Consider the following 21,865-nt stretch of genomic DNA (forward strand, 5'->3'; position numbering starts at 1 on the left):
CTGGGGACAGAGATGGGGGCACATGAAACTGGGGGCTGGAAGAAGACATGTGAAATGGATATTCCAGATGAAGATAGAGCTCAGGTCTACAAAAAGGTCTACAAAAGTAGTGCAATAGTAAGTCACAGATAAGTAGTACTACTGTACAACTTTTTGTTATGCAACACATCACTCACTATGTGGTCACTGAGTGTGACTCAGCTTACATTGCTGTGTGTGATATTATGAAGTCATTAAATATACCACGCTGGTCACCTCTCAGGTGCAAGGCTCAAAAGGCTTGTGTCAATTTTATGGCTCAATTACAAATCCATTTCTCTGAGAGTTAAACACTTAGTATTTGCTTGGTGATGTTAGTATTGTGGGCATGTGTTAGAGGGGGCATTCACACGGAGTTTCCGTGCGCTGATTCTGACACTGAATTTGTGTCAGCATCCACGCAGAAATAAAGCCTCCCATTGACTTCAGCACAAAAATTGAAAATGGGACCCTTACCTATATTGTACAATTTAGAATAGTAGTATATTTTATGTGACAGAGAGACCATTGAGGCCCCACCAGGGTCCAGGGCCCTGTAGCGAGCTCTATTGCTGCACACTAGTTTGCCATATGAGATAATAGGCCAGGATGATTATGACATTTAGATAACAAAGCAGCGCTGTGACTCCTTATACACTATTGTACAGTATATTATGTATGAACACATGAAAGTTGAAGGATGCTTGCACAAACTAAATAAGTCATTGCAGACTGAGAACTATTGCTATAAAGTTATGAAATAGAATTTTATTGCCTTTAGGGGGGAGGACAGTGGAAGCTTCTGTGCAATAATAAGTCATGAGTGTAGGTTAGTTCAAACAACTTGGTAGATGCTCTCTGGGAGCCGGCATTGGAGGCCAGACAATTGTAATTTGGGTTGAGATGAAAGCGAACTGAAGATAAAAGACAAATAAGATTAAAGACCACTATTGCGGCCTCATACAACAAACAGTGTGTGCTCCGAATCAAGCATCAATCACCAGAACACAAAATTAATTTCATGTACGCCTTCTCATATTCAACATAAATGCAAATGGGAAATGCACTTACTAAAAGCACGCACAATTTATAACAGAAATATGGAGTTCTGTCAATGCAAGCATCCCATAATGTCCATGAAACCTATGCTTCTAGTAATGGTTGAGGAGTGGAATCTGTACATTGACAAATGTGAAACATTTTATTTTGGCTTCTTGCCTATTCTTCATTTGGAATTTCCACTGCTTGTTTTACAGGGCTAGAGCAAGAAGTGGTTAGTTATAGAAGGTGACAACATGGAATTTGGGGCTCCGGCTATAGGTATTAAAATAAAAGTCATCTCTGTGACTTAGAACTTCTTATTGTCTTAAGTTTTCAGAAAATGAAAAGAAGTGTGTTAGGAGGGTCCGGGGTCTCCGCTGTGCTGCACGGAGGCTCCTGGCTCGCTCTGTGTCCAGTGTCGGGATGGTTCTGGCGCAGGGTAGGCGGAGGTTCCGGTTTTCCCCTGGCATCGGAGCCAGCACTTCTGGGGTCAGGGGATCAGCGGGCCTCATTCTGCTCCTGGCCCGCCGCTGGTTTTTCGTTTCACCACAGCATCAGTTCCCTAACTATACCTCCCTGCCTGTCTCCTGTCCCTGCTATTCCTGTACCTTCTGCACATGTATGACCCGGCTTGCTTTACAGACCTTTTCTCTGTGATCCTGATTTGGCACCTTCCTGACCTCCTGTGTATGACCTTTTGGCTTTCTCCTGACCTCTCTTTTTAGATCCTGATTTGGCTATACCGCTGACCTCCTGTGTATGACCTGGCTCTCCTGACTTTGCTTCTGCCTCTTCCCTCTGCTACCACGTGACTTCCACTTAACGACTCGGCTTGCCTGACTATGAATTTGCTTCCTTGGCTTCTGCGTGTCTTCCTTGGATTACCTTCTTACACTCCTGCCATTCTGAACCATCCTGTTCATCTGCACTTCAATCGAAGGTTAGTGTCTGGGTTCCTCTGGGTCCTCTTACTTGGGGTTCGTTGGGTGTGTGTTGCTCTCTGGGCAGTTGCGGATCTGGGCCTTGGACTTTTACCAAATCAAGCTACACCATCAGGAGTTCTGGTGAAGAACTCCGGGACCTGGTTCCGCCCCAGTTAGGGGAGCGTAGCACACCCAGGACTGTTTTTGGGGATTCTAGTTGCCCTAGACCTTACAGAGTTGTTTGTTGCATCAGGTTCCTAACAAGGTGTGAACAATCAGGCTGGGAGAGTTTTTGAAACTTGTGGCCTTGCCACCAAGAGAGCTTGCCCTGTCCCTGCTTTTATATTACAGTGGTCTCAAAAGTTACAACATGAAAGGGATTTCCATTTCTAATAATAATAATACATTTTATTTATATAGCACCAATATATTTCTCAGTACTTTACAAATTGTAGAGTTAGAGTACAGGCAAACTGAGACATTACTGAGTAATAAGTCAGTTCATGCAATAGGATTGAGGCCCCTGCTCTCAAGAGCTTACAATCTATGAGGAAAAGGAGGCGACAAAAGAAGTAGCAGGGCCGGCATCGGAGGTAGCATTGCTTATACAGTGCACCAACCATTTTTAAGATACAGGTTACTTTAATTCCACAAATAAAGCAGTATGAGCCATCAGCAGTCAGTGTCCTTTTATATGCAGATGGTGTCTGGACATACAAGGTTACAATTTGATAAGGCCTAATGTCCTATGTGATATTGTGGAGCGTGAAGTATTAGCTTAGTTTGAGCCTAACTGCAGAACTGTTTAGATAAGGAATTGTGAAAGGCCTGCCTGAAAAAATGTGTCTTTAGGATGTGCTTGAAGCTGAAGAAATTGTGAGTTAATGTGATTGATTGGGGTAGAACATTCCAGAGAAGTGACGCAACTTGGGAGAAGTCTTGAATTTAAGTGGGAGGTTCTGACAATAGAGGATATTAGTCTTCGGGTATTGGCCAAAGAGAGAGCACGGGTTGGGCGATAGACAGAGATGAGGGAGGAAATATAGGGAGGTACGGCATTATGGAGAGCCTTGTGGATGAGAGTGATAAGTTTTGATTGTATTCTATAGTGAATGGGCAACCAGTGCAGTGACTGGTACAAACTGGAGGCATCGCTGTAGTGTCTAGACTGATAAATGAGCCTGGCCGCTGCATTCAGAATAGATTGTAGAGGGGAGAGTTTAGTGAGGGGAAGACCGATTAGAAAGGAGTTATAGTAGTCAAGGCGAGAATGAATCAGGGCTATATCCTAAAATGTGTCCAAAATAAAAAGATCTATAAGTTTCTAATATGGCCAACTAACCAATGGTGTCCCAATCTGCAGCTGTCAGCACCAGTCCCGGGTCAATTTATGTTCTGTGTCTGACACAGGGCCATTCATTGCACTCCAATAATAAACCTTTTTCCTTCTTCAATTTTGCACTATTACTGGAGCTTTTCCAGATGTATACAATGGCACCTGGAATACCCTAGGTTATTTAATTAATAATACAGTCTATATATGCATCTACTATATAAAGTACCGATGTAAAGAGTCTACAGTGTATCCTATACTGTGACTACACAAAGGACACATAGATCACAAATATTACTACCATGCAGAATAAGTGTAGCATGGACCAAGGGCGGCAGTAACTCTATCCTGGCGTTTAAAAGAGTTTTCCAAAAAAATAGGTATTGCCACTAGCACATATTGTAAATGTTCACATATATAAAGCACGACCCAAAGGTATAGTATTCTATACTGTACAAATAGTGAAACACCCTTCAGAGTATTGAGAGGTATAATGCACCTCTATTGTAACAAAGTTTAGTAATAATATTCACATACTGTAACAAATAATAGCATCGTACTAACTTAGAATAATACCACCAAACAGTATAGTATAGCATATACTTCCTAAATAATTTGACAACACAATGGGTGTGCTGTATAGTAAATACATGGATACATATATATGAGACTATGTGGGAAATCTATTTTAATTCCATACGCATAACCATACTGACACAGTAGTATAATAAAGATGTACCCACATAATATCACAGCCTGACAATAGCACAGAACATCAGCAGAAACATAACTAACATAAAGATACATATTAAATGTTCTCTCCATCTGCTATGATGAGACTTGTGCAGATAATCCCGGCGTTATGTAGCAGCATTATACCTGACCTTTACAGTTATACGCTGCCTTTGCTTGCTATAATATTCTGCTATCACGAGAATATTTTGATCTGAGTGAGAAGTTTTTACACTTATCACTGTCAAGCTGTCCTAAAAGAAAGCAATCGCTATATTTGTAAAATAGAGTTTTTAGCAAAAATGTCACTCATTTCTTTCAAGACTCCAGTTCTAGAGAAACCTTCAATTATTGTTGTGAGTGATAATGTGGATGGGGTGTGACATGAACACTTTCTAGTAACCTGTTGCTTGATCATGTGTGCATATTTACTGTATGTATCTGTATCTGTGTATGCATCAGTGGTTAGAGTGCATATTGCAGCCCTATCTTCTCTATATACTCCTGGTGATGGCCCGTGAATATAAGTACGGCAGGGAGATTGGGAACATCTTTTATTCAGTCAAGAGTTTATGACCATGAATCATAATCATACTTTCTAGAATTATAAAATGGTTTTTGAAGAAGATATTTTCAATAATCCACAAAGCCATGTTTATACAATATATAGATGTATCTATATTTTGGCTCAGAGCCAGATCTCACTACCTGTCTATAGAGATGAGCAAGTAGTGAAATATTCAATATTCGTTTCGGGTAGCCCCTCAATATTTGACTATTCGAATGAATATCGAACCCCATTATAGTCTATGGGGAATAAATGCTCGTTTCAGGGGAAACCACAATTCGACTAAGGAGAGTCACCAAGTCCACAATGACACCCCAAGAAATGATGCCAACACCTCTGTAATGCAACTGGGACAGCAGGGGAAGCATGTCGGGAGGCATCTAACATGTCCAAGTCACAGTTCTACCCCACTATCACAGTCTATCAACTAGACACTTTCCACACTCAATAGAACCTCTATGAAAGTGGAAAAATACTTGGAAACCTTCTTTCCTCTACATTAATATGGACAGAAACACAAATTTAAACCTAAAGAAACATTAGCATGCGCTCATCACAATTTCTGACTTGATGGCTGCGTTAAGTAGGGTGCAGGCTACAACGCAGACCAGACCCAAGCACCAGGAACAGGTGTTACAATGGCTAGCGGATAATGCTTCCAGCTGCTTTTCCACCAGCCAGTCAGCCACTACCTCCAGTCGTGTTCATACCCAAGAGTCTTCCCCTCTTTCCTCCCAACATACCCAATCTTCCCAGCAGAGTCATCCCACCCTTGCCCCCTCCCAGGAGCTACCAGAATAATTTCTTTATCCTGATGCCCAGGAAATAAAGCTGGTGGCCCAGGCTGTGGTCAAACTACTGCGGATGCAATGCGTTGTGGTGACTGGCAGCCAGCACTGTGCTCATCCACAATCCCTGGCTCGATGGCAATGTTAAGCAGGGTGCCTGGTACAACGCAGATCAGGCCCGAGCACCAGGAACAGGTGTTACGATGGCTAGCGGATAATGCTTCCAGCTGCTTTTCCACCAGCCAGTCAGCCACTACCTGCAGTCGTGTTCATACCAAAGAGTCTGCCCCTCCTTCCTCCCAACATGCCCAATCTTCCCAGCAGAGTCATCCCACCCCTGCCCCCTCTCAGGAGCTACCAGAATAATTTCTTTGTCCTGATACCCAGGAAATACATATGGGGGCCCAAGCTGCGGTCAAGCTACTGCGGGTGCAATGCCTACTGGTGAGGGGCAGCCAGCACTCTGCTCATCCACAATCCCTGGCTTGATGGCAACGTTAAGCAGGGTGCCAGGTACAGCGCAGGCCAGACTCGAGCACCAGGAACAGGTGTTACAAGGGCTAGCGGATAATGCTTCCAGCTGCTTTTCCACCAGCCAGTCAGCCACTACCTGCAGTCGTGTTCATACCCAAGAGTCTTCCCCTCCTTCCTCCCAACATGCCCAATCTTCCCAGCAGAGTCATCCCACCCTTGCCCCCTCCCAGGATCTCTTTTCGGGTCCTTTTACTGTCTCTCCCTCTGTTGAACCACTTCCCGAATCCCAGGAGCTAGCAGACGACTTTGTGTGTCCTGATGCCCAAACACTGGAGCATCCACCATTTCCTGACAATTTTGTGGTTGTGGACCCGCAACCAGCGTTTCTCGGCCTCAGTGATGATGACGAGACACAGTTGCCATGAGTTAGTGAGGTCACTCATTCCTGTATACTATCATAGAATATATAGGACCTAATATACGCTTAATATATCTATCTTCTATGTATACCCTAAAAAGCCTAAGTGGTATACAATCCATCAGTTAATGAAGTCACTCATTCCTGTATACTGTCATACAGTATATTGGACCTAACAACTTGGTGGTGCCAACGTTTTTAAAAACTTACACCAATGTTCACGAGCTACTGATGAAAGAGCGGCCACTTCCGTAAGTCTACAGTAGCCGCTGCTAGCTGGAAAACCCTCCAGCTACACCTACATCTGCCTGAAGCACCGGCTGTTGTGCGAGGTCACCACATGCTGAAACCCTAAATACCGTATGTTGAGCAGGGTGTGTGAGCAGCAGAGACCTTTGATGGAGTTCCATCTCCAAAACCCAAGGGTTCATCAAAGTCAACTCCCTCAGTTTCTCAACCATGAGTGCCCATGGATGGCAGATTTATGTGAAATCCTACCCCACCCTTTCCACTGGACACTTTCCAAACTCAATAGAACCTCTATGAAATTCCAAATACTTTGAAACCTTGTTTCCTCAACATTAGTATGGACAGAAACAAAAATTTAAAGCAAAAGAAGCATTAGCATGAACCCTTTAAATCACGTTTCCCATGACAACCACAGATGGCATAGGCAATAAGAAATCCAACAGCCCCCACCCTTAATTGTCATTGTGTGTGTGTGTGTGTGTGTGTGTGTGTGTGATGTGGTAAGACCTTACGAAATTCACTTTTGTGAGCCTGTCAAAATTAAGTTAGAGTTCCTTAAGCTGAGCTAACATTAAAGATTGAGGCCCTTGAGGTGACTTCAGTCTTTTAACAGCACAAAATTGGTATACAATCCATGAGTTAGTGAAGTCACTCATTCCTGTATACTGTCATATAGGACCTAATATGCGCTCAATATATCTAGCCTCTGTGTATACGAAAAAAAAACAAACATTTGTATACATCACAAAATGTGTAAGGCTAGCTCTAAAGGACGTGGACGAGGACGTTCCCGGGGAGCGTAGAAATGCAGCTGAGGAGCAAGGTTGCGGTCAAGCTACAGCTAGAGGCAGAGGCATGTCCAGAGGCACAGGACAGCTGCTTCACAGAAGCCAGGCCAGAGCCAGCAAGGCCCAAGATTTTCCATGTACTAGCCACTCGCCCAAAACTCGCCCGTGTTGGCCACCTCCCTCGATGTTGTGTAGATTTTGCAACGTATGCGTGGAGGACAAACCGAGTGCGTTTTGCACACTATGAAACTCAAAACTAAATAGGGGCTCTGAGAAAAGCAACCTGAACACCTCAGCCATGCACCGTCATTTGTAAGGCAAGCACTGGGCTCAGTGGGAGGACAATCGTCGGCTGGCATTGCCAACACTGACTCTTCCACTGTTTCCAGTGCTGGTGCTGCAGTCCAGACCACCAGCCTGGACACCTCCACATCTGCCCCTGACACTTTGGGGAGTTCACCCTCATCTGCTCCTTTTCCTGCCTCTGTTCCTTTTGCCTGCGCCATCATGTGCCTTTTCCCAGCAACTCCCCATCTCCTAGGCGTTTCATTGCAGGCAGAAGTACAGCGCAACCCACCCACATGCCCAAGTCTTCAACGGCCTCATCTCAAAACTGCTGGCCCTGGAGATGTTGGCATTTATGCTAGTGGAGACTCAGGCCTTCTGTGACCTGATGGCAGCTGCGGCACCTCGCTATGCTGCCCCTAGCTGTCACTACGTCTTTTGGTGTGCCGTCCCCGCCTTGCGTCAGCACGTGTCCCAGAACATCAGTCAGGCCCTGAGTTCTACGCTTTGTTCAGCGGTCAGGGATGCTGCTTCTCTATAATGACAGGCAGGGTCAATGTAGTGGAGGCTGGGCGAGGCTGGCAAACTGGGGCGGCCTATCTCCTCTCCCAGCCCAAAATTCATGCCTTGGGTTCACAGAAAGCCTGCTGCTCCGCTGCAACATGTGAGCTGTAAATGCTGCAGCACTGACGTGTGGAGATGTCAGCAGGTCATTCTCACCGTTGGATGACGGAGGAAGATGAAGAGGATGAAGTGGCATTTGATGTCACTGTCCCACACAAGGCTAGCAGGGAAGTTCAGTGCATCCCATTGCTTCAGCGGGGATGGTGTGAAGGGGAGTTGAAAGTGGAGGAGATGGAGAGTGACCCTTCTGGTGGAGGCAGCAAAGTCATGCCAAGTAACACTCTGGCACACATGGCTGATTTCATGTTGGGCTGCTTTTCCAGAGACAAAAGCATTGTTCACATCATGGAAAGCAACCAATACTGGATTTTTGCAATCCTCGACTCCGGTACAAAAATAATATCTCGTCTTTCGTTCTGCTAGGGGAGAGTAACAATTGCATAAATGATTGCTAAAAGCACCTAGTGCAGAATATGATGGAAATGTTTCCATCAACCCTCGCTAGCGGCAGAGAGGAGATTTCCTCAAAGAGGCTAACAACTTCCTTCCGGTCTACAACCACCAGGGGAACACTCTCCAAGGTGCGGGACACGTTAATGCCCCCCCAACTGGCCAAACTACCGTCACTGAGGGGCCTAGTGTTACCAGAAGGGAAAAGTATAGGCGCATGTTGCGTGAGTACCTGGCCAACTACAGCCCTGTTCTCTCCGATCCCTCTGTGCCTTACACGTATTGGGTGTAGAAGTTGGACCTGTGGCCCTTGGAGTGAGTGGAGGCTTCCCCCAGCTGAGGTTTGGGTGAATTTGGCGAGGGGGTGCCAATAGGCCCCCCAGTTAGCCTTTTTGGTGGTATAGAGTGTACACAATGAACCCCAACTGCCACTCTTCTACTTGTAACTTTGCAAGCCGTGTACCGAGGTGGGCTCCCCAGGATACAGCGAAGTCACGAACAAAGGAAGTGAGTCCAATTCAATTTAACCAAGATAGGACTTTACTTAGTTTAGTTAACCTCTTTTGTCCAAAAGAACACTCCCAGGTATTACATTTACACAGCCTAGAGACTGGGACCCTGGTGTTATACAGCACGGTGCCCACTAGTGTGGCCTTCAATATACTCCAAGCTTTTACCTACCTGTAGGCTGCGCCTATGCAGCTGCCTGTTACCTTTTATTACCCTATTACACAGGAACAATTCAGTGTGTGTGACACAGGCATCCGGCGGTGTAACACCAGGGTTTACAATCTTATCACAATACTACTAAATTCCCCCCAAACCAAGTACAACTAAGCAAGTATAATAGTTGGTTAGCTTGCAAGCCAAACAGTGTAAAGTTAAACTAAATGTTGCTCCCAGACTTCCTTACAAGTCCCTCTCTGGGAGATATAACTCTGTAGAAATCCTCTGTGACTTAGTCCTTTTACCAGACAGGTAGATAGTTCACCAATATTGCGGGTGATGATTATACCTAACTAACTAACTACAGGCCTTCACTCAGTCCCAGCAATATGGTGCAAAACTTGCCGTGTGGTGCGTGCACGTTTACTTCTGTTGGGTACCTTTTAGTCTCTGTTAGCATCAGGGTGAAGAGGGGCTCCTCGGACAGCATGCGGTCTCACTGACAGTAATCTTCTCCTTAGGATGGTGTCTGGACAGACTCTGAAAGTCTCAAATTCTCAGCTATTCTTGCTGTGGCTTCTCCCTCCAAGGACCCTCTCCGCAAAGACATGTCTCCACAGCTCTCTCTCAAAAATTGGCTCCTAGAACCCTCCTACCACGATCAGGGTTTCCACATCAATCTTCCAGGGGCATGCAGCCTTTTTCCTTTTTCTTGTTATCTTGCAACAGCGACCTCTTGTGGTCAAACAACAAAATGTCAGGTTATGAAAACAACTCAATTACACATTGCACATTCACTACACAGGGGCTGTTTCACCCTCTTACAACTTCATGATAGAACTTGCGTGTCTATGCTTTCTTTTCAGTTCTACTTAGATTTGTGCACCTGAATTTCAAGTTTATGCCCCATTCTTTTGCATTAGGCCACAAGCAGAGATTTTTTTCTTTGTGCCAATTCAGACCTGCCAGCCCCAGTAGTCATTCATTCTTTCACCCCTTTTTTCAATTGTGACTTACCACAGCAGAGTTTACAGTGTCAGCCCCATTCTGTTGCTTCAGCCCAGGTATATACTGTATACCAGTGCTACAGAATTTCAGCCCTAAAAAGTGGTTTTGAGAACATTCTGCAGGATGAACCTATAAGCTGATGGTGTTTATAGAATCATCAAGCAGTGTGGCTGTTTTCAGTCTCTTTCCTGCCTAGCAGAAGCTAAAATTTCTCTCTGACCCTCAGCACGATGTCTCTCCCTATCTATCCCAGCCGCAAAAGACATGAACATGGCTGCCACTATTCTTATAGATCCAAGGTCACCTGATTTCGCCAGCCAATATCTTTTTCCTTATTTTTTTCGATGCCTACGTTTTCCTCTTTCCTGTCCCACCTCCCCTGCACAATTATTAGTGCAAAAAAAGCGCCAGGGAAGGTGGGAGGGCATACGAATTTTTACAGCGTTTACTGCATGGTGTTCGATTGGAATCGAATATGTCAAATGCCTTAAAATTCGATCGGATACCTACTCGATCGAATGGTATTTGCTCATCTCTACCTGTCTACATTAAAATCCATTTCCCTATATGTTTCGACTTGATAAATGTGAGCTCACAAAATCCTTGAAGAGTAGTCCAACTGGAGATGCCAGATCCTAATAAGAAGCTCTTCTTTGGGGTGGCTCAGTGGTCAGCACTGTAGCCTTGTAGTGCTGGAGTCCTGGGTTTGAATCCCGCAAAGGGCAAAAACCATCTGCAAGGAGCTATCTTTGTCACATGTCCCACTATAGAGGAAGTCATGGTTGAATTAAACTTAGCATGTACTCGATCCACAGGCATCACAGATTTTTTGCTCCAGGTTGTGAAAGAGGCTTTGCTAATAAGAATGATAAAGGGATGTCCTTTTTCCATGTGGACATGTATCCTAATTAAATACATAACAGAACTTGATGGACATACCGTAAGTCTTTCTTCACTCATACTATCTAAGTAGCTATGTAAAGTATATGGACCTCTGTTAGGGTACCTTCACACGGAAGAAACCTTTTCCAGTATGTGACTTTTCTGTGTGGCTAGCTGCAACGGGATGCCGATGAAGTGTATCGTATCATGTTGCGGCGTCCCGCTCCTGATTAGGCCCGAATGAATGGGTCTAATCAGGAAGGAGTCTTGAGCCGGAGATGCCATGGTTGACTCAGTCGCGGAATCTGTGGGAAAATAGGGCATATCACTTCTTTTTCCTGCTAGCTGAAAAATAAGTGAGTAACTCCCATTGGAATGCACGGGAGACGTTTTTACAGGTGGATTTTGAGGCAGATTCCACATCAAAATCCGCCTGCAAAAATCTCTGTGTGAACATACCCTTAGGAGTTTTTAACCAGGAATGTAATATACATGTATTTTATACACAGAAAGTATGGGCCTGTTGCAACTTTTTCTGTTGGTATTTCTATTGCTATTATTCTATTCTTTCACTTTTTTGAAGTTATTTTTATCCCCATCTTAAGCTTTAGGGAATGAAAATATCCTGGGAGTGTCTAAACAGGCTCACAAGTTTGTTTCCTCTTATTTTTGTGCAGTAAAACCTCCATAGTAACCTCCTGGAAAAAACAAATCTGTGATCCCTTTGGATCTAGGACAAGCTAAGCTTAATTATAGGGAATGATTGGCTCTATAATGTGGTCTGCGACAAAAAAGAGGTTATTATTAGGATCTGGGAACTCTGGCGGGACTACTCACGGATTTAGTGACCTCTTTACTACAGTAGGCGGTCAGACCCCTACCTTGCTCTTTCTTCGTTGTTTCTAATACCATACTTCTTATTCTTATTACAAGTTTTCACACAAATGGAATCTATCAGACCTTTTCTTGTGTTCTCATAGAATATTTATTCTGAAGATTCACACACACACACACACACACACACACACACACACACAGATATATATATATATATATATATATATATATATATATATATATGTAAAACCCTTACTAGAGGAATAACATGCCTTCTATTAAATACTTTGGTCTTTGCTTTTTTTTTTTTTTTTTTTTTTTTTTTTTTTTGGTAGAGTTGGAAGGGACCTCAATGGCCATCGGGTCCAACCCCCTGCGAGTGCAGGTTTTCCTAAATCATCCCAGCTATATGTTTATCCAGATTCCGCTTGAAGATTTCCATTGATGGAGCGCCCACCACCTCCCGTGGCAGCCTATTCCACTCTCTCACTACCCTCACTGTCAGAAAGTTTTTCCTAATGTCTAATCTGTATCTCTTTCCCTTTAGTTTCATCCCATTGCTTCTTGTACTTCCTTGTGTAATGAGAATAGGGTAGATCCCTCTGCACTGTGACTACCTTTCAGATATTTGTAGACTGCTATTAAATCTCCCCTCAGCCTTCTCTTCTGCAAACTAAACAATCCCAGTTCTTTTAGGCACTCCTCATAGGACATGGTTTGCAGACCTTCCACCATTTTGGTTGCTCTTCTCTGGACTTGCTCCAATATATCGATGTCTTTCTTGAATTGAGGCGCCCAGAACTGTACACAGTATTCCAGGTGTGGTCTGACCAGGGAAGAGTACAGCGGAATAATGACCTCTCTTGATCTAGATTCAATGCTTGTCTTAATACATCCCAGAATTTTATTAGCCTTTTTTGCAGCAGCACCGCACTGTTGGCTCATGTTGAATTTGTGATCTACTATTATGCCCAAGTCCTTTTCCCCTATGCTATCACTTAGTTCTATTCCTCCCATACTATATATGTTTTTTACATTTCTGTTACCCAGATGTAGAACTTTGCATTTGTCCCTGTTAAATACCATTTTGTTCGCCTCAGCCCATTGTTCCAGTGTGTCTAAGTCCTTTTGAATACACTCTCTCTCCTCTCTAGTGTTGGCTATTCACTTTCTGGCCTTTTTCAATGTATTGTCAATGACCTTTGTTTTCTTTCTCATGGTATTAGTGCATTTTTGCAGAAACCACATTAAATCTGCTTAGACATGACCTCAATAGTTAGGAAACATAGCTGCAAGCTCCTCAATAATAAAGAAACATATCTGAGGGGGCCACACGGTGGCTCGGTGGTTAGCACTGCAGCCTTGCAGCGCTGGAGTCCTTGGTTCAAATCCCACCAAGGGCAAAAAAACATCTGCAAGGAGTTTGTATGTTCTCCCCGTGTTTGCATGGATTTCCATCCCATATTCCAAAGACATACTGATGGGGAAAAATGTGCATTGTGAGCCCTATGTGGGGCTCACAATCTACATTTAATTAAAAAAAAAAAAAAAAAAAAAAAAAGAAACATATCTGTAAGCTTATGTCAAGAGGTCCATCTACCTGTTTTAGTCTGTTATCAAGGCCTGGATAAAGTCAGCTTCAACCTATGTTGAACTATAGAGACAGCTGTAACGTAAGTCCTGGCTGTTATTAGCCGGACAATATGATAGTGAAGTAATCACTGCACAAGGAATATTAGAATGAACATATATATATATATATATATATATATATATATATACACACACACACACACACACACACACTACTCTAGACCACCAGGGATATTTCATTGAATCCTTAACGTGCATATAATTCTTAAATGTGATTTTTCCAGGTTTTGGTGTTGATCCTAGGATGATCACGTTCACAGGGGGTGTGACTGCAACCAGACCCAAAGAGTTATGGGGCCCACGGCCAGCTGTAGATGGCTGCTTAGCTGCAATAGCATGACACAGCTAGTACTCAGTGTACAGAGCCATCTGCTTTCGACTCCATAGACTAAGCTGAAAACATCTCATAGAATCCAATATTGATGACCTATACTCAGGACAGGTCAGCAATAATGAAAATTGTAGAATGATTTATTTACTTATATTTCCAACATATTCCACAGCGAGGAGCCCTGAAAACCACCAGAGATTTTATGGATGGAAAGGAAACCATTTCACACCACAAGTGAAATTACAAGTGTCTTTAACCATCAGGAGTATTATATATTACCCACAAAACCACCAGCCCAGATCACCAGTTATAGCAATGTAAATACTTAAATCATTACATGGGATGTTACAAGGGGTATTCCTAGCTACGGTAATATTGTTTCATAGGTTATGCCAAGTAAATAGCATTATGATCATGCAAAAATGAGGTCTATTGATTTCTTGTGCTGTCCCTTTTTACTTCTCATACTTTTCTCTTCCCTCAGTGACATTTCCCTCCAGTCTTTTCATCTCAAGGTGTAGATACACAATAGTAATAGAAAGAATATATATATATAGCCAAAGGTCATCATCCCATGAAAGAAACACACTTTCAGATAAAGCTGAAATTTTCTGGCACAACCCAAGTCTACCTGTCTAATACCCACTACTACAGATAGAAATAAAATACCTTCCAGAAAATGACATATTGTAGTCCCCTATGTGTTTTCCAAATTCTCCTTAACTGTACTTACTATAGTTGATATATATTGATAGTTATGATTAGAGATGAGCGAGTAGTATTTGATCGAGTAGGTATTCAATAGAGTACTACAGTATTCGAAATATTCGTACTCGATCGAATACTACTAGCTATTCACAGTAAATATTCGATTCAGAACCAGCGTTGATTGGCCGAATGCTATATAGTGTCTACCATTCGGCAAATCAAGGCTGAAATGAGCATTTTTCCCCATAGACTATAATGGGATTCGATATTCGATCGAGTAGTTGAATATTGAGGCTCTACTCAAAGGAATATCGAATCTCGAATATTTCACTGTTCGCTCATCTCTAGTTATATGTTACATCCTGTACCGGAAGGGATGTGAATGGCATTTAGCATCTGTGAAAAACTAAGAAATTACCATTATTGTCACAGTTATGACCGCCATTAGTAGACATGTCAAGTTACGCATTTTTCCCAAGAGTCTGTCAGTTTTCTGGGCTTCCCACTCTTTTTTCGTATTTTCTGCACTGTGAGGTCAGCATCAGTACAGGGAATACTAATGAAGATAATAAAACTTGTTTCTAATTAATTTGTTATTGCCTGTCCTAGATCTCAAACCCAGGACCTTGTGTATGAGCGGCAGGCACCCTAATACCTGAGACTCAGACTAGGCTATGTAATATACTGTATAATTGAGAAAAGCTTAAAGGGATTGTCCAGGATAACCAGTTGGGTCTTGGCAGTAATGAATCTGAATTAATCCCCGTTATCGAATGTGTTTTTATCGAGACTATCCAATTCCTTAATTCCTTGCGGTATTGCCATAGAATATGCCATTATGCAATAAATATCAGGTAGGGGGTTGCCAGTCTCATTATCACCTTACTACCGAGCCAGATGACTTCTTCCAACCACAGACTGAATGTAATAGTGGTCCTAATAGAGAGTTCAGAGTTGGTCAACCTGCGGATAAATAATATTTCTGAGATGATAATACCCATCAATATATTATGAGTAGGATATATGCTGTTATGACCCAATAATAACACACAGAAAAGGGAATTAAAATGTATGTGACCGTACCAACCTAACATTAATGAAAAGACAAGAACCCATGAGAGATTATTTGTATCGGTTATTACTTTGCATCACTAAATTGTCCATGTTATAGCATAGCCATTAATTTGTGAAGAGAGCAGCAGCACAGCCTGCTGGTCACATGCTGGAATAGCAGAGTAGCCTTCACCAAACTAGGAATTTTTTTGCTGTTTTTGTCATTAATTTTTCATTAACAACAGTCATTTCAATGGATAATATGCTTATAGCAACCATAACAAGTATTCATGCCTTTAGATTTGGGTAATATGGATGATTAATATAGAATCACAATGCTCACAGAAAAAGCAAAGTAAAAAAGATACAGATAAAGAAAGCCCCTGAAACCCTGAATGGTACCCCAATGGCAGATAAAAGATAAAATAACCACAGTCACATACATATATGGAGGAGGTGTAAAGGATAGAAGATAATAAGATATAGTATTGTACAACAAGACCTTCAGGAAGGAAAAGAGAGCAAGAGAATTTCTATCTAGTTTCACAACAGAACGCTCATATCTTACCGGGCACTTGACTGGTTGTCTGTCATGAGCAGCAGACTGTTGCCACATTGTAACCAACATAGTCCTCATTGTAGTAGTGCAAGCGCTGCTTATATGCCAATGAGAATGGAGCGGAGAATGCGATTGCAGCACTTAAAGGAGAGTATGGAGGGTACCCCATATTTATGATCTGTGGGGTCCCAGCAGATTCACCCCTTGATAACTGCATGTTTGTAGTCCAAACACTTTTATGTATATGTATTTTTGTGCATATACAACTTTCATGTCATGTTGTAGTGCTATAGTCAGTGGCGTAAAATGGCTGAGCCCCAAGGCGTACATTGGACATGCCCCCCACCGCCGCACAAACTGCGTTATACAAACATTGTTATGCCCCATAGTGGCCCCTACACACATTATTATACACCATAGTGGCCCCTGCACATACTATTATGCCTCATAGTGGCCCCTTAACACTATTATACACCATAGTGTCCCCTACACACACTATTATACACCATAGTGGGCTCTGCACACACTATTATACACCATAGTGGGCTCTGCACACACTATTATACACCATAGTGGCCCCTGAACACTATTATACACAATAGTGGTCCCTGTTCACACTATAACACATCATAGTGGCCCCTGCACACACTATTATGCCCTATAATGGCCCCTACACATACTATTATGTCCTATAGTGGCACCTACCGACAGTATTATGCCCCATTGTGGGTCACCAATGAACAATTATTATACTCTGGGGTCTTTTCAGACCTCAGAGTATAATGATCAGAGACCTAGTGGAGGATACAAACATAAAAAGCAATGTTACTTACCTCTCCCTGGCTCCGGCGCACTTCCCGCTACTTTCAGCCATCTTCAGTGTTGGACCAGACTAGTGTCACGACGCATAATGATGCCAGCCTGGCTCACATAATCTGGGACATCACCAAACAGGCCCGCAGACTGCTGGCGCGAAGGAGAGGTAAGAAACTGTTTTTTGTGTTCCATCTCCTCCCCTGGCTCTCCGATCATTATACTCGGGGATCAGTGTTTGTTGGGGTCCGCGGCCTCACTTACCAAACCCTGCACCGGATCACAACTGCTTCTGCTTCCGCAGAAAGGGAGGCGCAGGCGTCCGTTAGCGAGAGTTGGGATCGGTAAGTAAATAGCACCCATTACCTGCGGGGTTACTCCAGCAGGTAGTGGCTTATTAAAAAATAAAAAACAGTCAGGGACCTTGTGCCGCAGCCACTGCACACTGGCATTTACACCACTGGACCCATACAAAACAGACGTACAGCTGAATCCTTTGAAATAGGTGGGTTTAGCTGATATGGATGGCTAGCATTAGGCTCTGTTCAAATTTAGTTTTTTGGTTTTATTGCAGATATACAGTAGGAACTTTCCGAACACATAATGTTGGCTGAACTTGTTCTGAACAAAGCCTTATGTGTATGGAGAATTCATTGAAGAATTGGGTGTTGTCAGACATCAGCTCCACTCCCTGTTCATAATGATTGATGACAGAATATTCCAGGCTCTCCCTCTTATCAGCTGGGTAAATATGGTGCTATATGTGGCCGGGGAATACTTGTGTCACACTAAGTATTGGATTAAGCACAGTTTTCAGGTGGCCATATATCACGTCTACTTTATTGGGCAATTATTGGTTTATAGTTTACTGGATCCAGAATTGTCAGTGGGCCTGATATTTATGTTTTCATTAAATAAAGCAGTCAGCGGAGCAGAAGGCTAAATAATTTACGGGAATGATTAGTCTCTGCCTTTTGGTATTTATGTCGCTGTCAGGAGTGACCTTCTTTAAATTTGATTCCTCCGTACGTTGGCTCTTGTAGCCATATTTCAGATTGTTTTATTAATGACACCCTTAAACTTTAGAATTGCTCGGAAGTAAGGTGAGCCCTGAAATCCAATGACAAGTATGGTTTAGCTAGAGCTGAAGATTAAAGTAATGATAACATTGTAAAGTCATACTGTGCTTTACCAGAGCTTTACCAAACAGGGTTGTTTTATATGGACTGTGTAATAACATGGAAGAAACGTGGATTAATAATCTACAATGAAGGCAAACACAAGGGGATGGATGAAGGAGTTTACACAAGAAAGCTCCCTGGAGATGCTCTAAGTCAGGGCTTCCCAAACGTCTTAGCATAGGTGATGTCATGGATAAAAATATTTCAGGGAACCAATTATTTGATCCTTTTTTTTCATTTGTGGGGGTGGCTGAATTATATAACATCTTCCACCACGTTTTCACATGCAGCAAGTACAATGTTTTCGAGCTTCTATAAGGTTAATGCCTTAATTGTTTTACATATTATAGTTCCTCCCCAAATAATAGGTCACCCTTATAAGGGGAAAACTATTATATATAAGGTGGGTTATTACATAACAACATAATTACTATGGTTGGAAAAAAAGACATATACACTCACCGGCCACTTTATTAGGTACACCTGTCCAACTGCTTGTTAACACTTCATTTCTAATCAGCCAATCACATGGCGGCAACTCAGTGCATTTAGGCATGTAGACATGGTCAAGACAATCTCCTGCAGTTCAAACCGAGCATCAGTATAGGGAAGAAAGGTGATTTGAGTGCCTTTGAACGTGGCATGGTTGTTGGTGCCAGAAGGGCTGGTCTGAGTATTTCAGAAACTGCTGATCTACTGGGATTTTCACGCACAACCATCTCTAGGGTTTACAGAGAATGGTCCGAAAAAGAAAAAACATCCAGGGAGCGGCAGTTCTGTGGGCAGAAATGCGTTGTTGATGCCAGAGGTCAGAGGAGAATGGCCAGACTGGTTCGAGCTGATAGAAAGGCAACAGTGACTCAAATAGCCACCCGTTACAACCAAGGTAGCCAGAAGAGCATCTCTGAACGCACAGTACATCGAACTTTGAGGCAGATGGGCTACAGCAGCAGAAGACCACACCGGGTGCCACTCCTTTCAGCTAAGAACAGGAAACTGAGGCTACAATTTGCACAAGCTCATCGAAATTGGACAATTGAAGATTGGAAAAACATTGCCTGGTCTGATGAGTCTCGATTTCTGCTGCGACATTCGGATGGTAGGGTCAGAATTTGGCGTCAACAACATGAAAGCATGGATCCATCCTGCCTTGTATCAACGGTTCAGGCTGGTGGTGGTGGTGTCATGGTGTGGGGAATATTTTCTTGGCACTCTTTGGGCCCCTTGGTACCAATTGAGCATCGTTGCAACGCCAAAGCCTACCTGAGTATTGTTGCTGACCATGTCCATCCCTTTATGACCACAATGTACCCAACATCTGATGGCTACTTTCAGCAGGATAATGCGCCATGTCATAAAGCTGGAATCATCTCAGACTGGTTTCTTGAACATGACAATGAGTTCACTGTACTCCAATGGCCTCCACAGTCACCAGATCTCAATCCAATAGAGCATCTTTGGGATGTGGTGGAACGGGAGATTCGCATCATGGATGTGCAGCCGACAAATCTACGGCAACTGTGTGATGCCATCATGTCAATATGGACCAAAATCTCTGAGGAATGCTTCCAGCACCTTGTTGAATCTATGCCACGAAGAATTGAGGCAGTTCTGAAGGCAAAAGGGGGTCCAACCCGTTACTAGCATGGTGTACCTAATAAAGTGGCCGGTGAGTGTATACGTATGAAAGGCCTCAACCAAAAAATGTTATGAGAAAAACTGTGATGGAAACGCATCATGTTTTTTTCCCGGAGCGCTTTTCACCTAAAGGGTGCAGAGTCTTCCTTTGCAGACTTACTACTTTCATTACACCTGTATGGAAACTGCCAGCGTTTCTGTAAGTATAATTAACATGTTGCCATTTTTCAAAACACAACGTTTTTCAAATCGCAGCATTTCTGCTGTGGATTATTATCTGTAATGTATGGATGGGATTAGCCAAAATCCCATCCACTTTACAGGGTCTGTAAAATGCTGCCGCATTTACACTACAAGGTACCCCAGCCTAAATTAGGGTCATACCGACCCATAGAATAAAAGTAATATTCTACACTGAATGCTGTACACTGCATGGCAAAAAAACTCAAAAGGTAAAAAGAAATGTCAGGATTGAACTGTTATTGGTACTGTGCTCTGTGTTGACCGTGTGGCTGAAGCCAGCCACATGTACAGTTAGGGTTTTTACTGTATAGTTAGTTAGTAGCTCAGACGAGCAGGATTTCTCTTATTGTTTTGCCGAAGTTTATTTTGTTTTGCCGTTTTTGTAAAATAAACGTTCAAAGTTTTGTGTCTGTCTCTGACTGTCTGAATTCGCTGCTGCCACCACTGAGCCTTTCCTCCCACAGGGTATAAACTGCTGTTTGGGAAAAGCCAGACACAGAAGGGAAGGAGCACTATTTGATTTTTGGAGCGCAGATTTAGATGGTTTGTTTTCCACACATCATGCTATTTTTGCAAAGCCCCTGCAATGCCAGTACAATGGAATCCCCTGACATGTCACCCAATTTTGGAAACTACATCCCTGAAGGAATTTATCCAGGAGTACAGTGAGCATTTTTAACCCCCATCAACCATATAACCATACAACATTTTACAATCACATATGGGATATTGCCATGTTCAGAAGAAATTGTGTAATAAACTAAAAAATTTGAGCTAAATGGACGGTTCAGTGGAAGAAAAGTAATTTTTCATCTTCACGTCTCAATGCTAGTTAAATCTGTAAAACAGTCATGGAGTGAAAATGCTCACTATACCCCTTGATAAATTCAGTGAGGGCTGAAGTTTCCAAAATGAGGTGATCTTATGGAGGTTTCCATTGTCCTGGTACTTTAGGAGAGCTGCAAATATGACATGGCTCCAAAACTTTCAGCAAAATCTTCCCTCCAAAAGCCAAATATCGCTCTTTCCATTCCAAGCCTCACAATGTACTCGTACAATTTATGACAACAATATGGGGTATTGACGCATTCATGAGCAATTATATAGCAACATTTTAGTCATTTTTCATTTACACATCCCAATGTTAATAAAATCTGTGAAACAGCTCAAAGGTCAAAATGCTCACTATACTCCTTGATAAATTCCCCTAGGGGTGTAGTTTCCAAAATGGGGTCACTTTTGCGTGGTTTCCATTATTTTGGTACTCTAGGGACTCTGCAAATGAGAAATGGTACCTGAAAACTATTCCAGCAAAATCTGCTTTTCAAACACCTAGTGGCGCTCCTTACGTCCTTTTCTCAATTGAGGGGTGCAGTTTTGAAAACAGGACGATTTATGTAGGATTTCTAATACATAGGCATTTAAAATCCCCTTCAGAACTGAAGTGGTCCATAAAAAATCAGTTTGGGAAATTTTCCTGTACATCTGGAAATTCGCTGTTAGACTTGTAAGCTTTACAATGTCCAAAATAAATTTAAGAAGAATTATAAGATAATGCCAATGTAAAGCATACATGAAAATATAAATATAATGCCAATATAA

This window comes from Leptodactylus fuscus, chromosome 1 (genome assembly GCF_031893055.1).
Source record: "Leptodactylus fuscus isolate aLepFus1 chromosome 1, aLepFus1.hap2, whole genome shotgun sequence".
NCBI classification, from domain to species: domain Eukaryota; kingdom Metazoa; phylum Chordata; class Amphibia; order Anura; family Leptodactylidae; genus Leptodactylus; species Leptodactylus fuscus.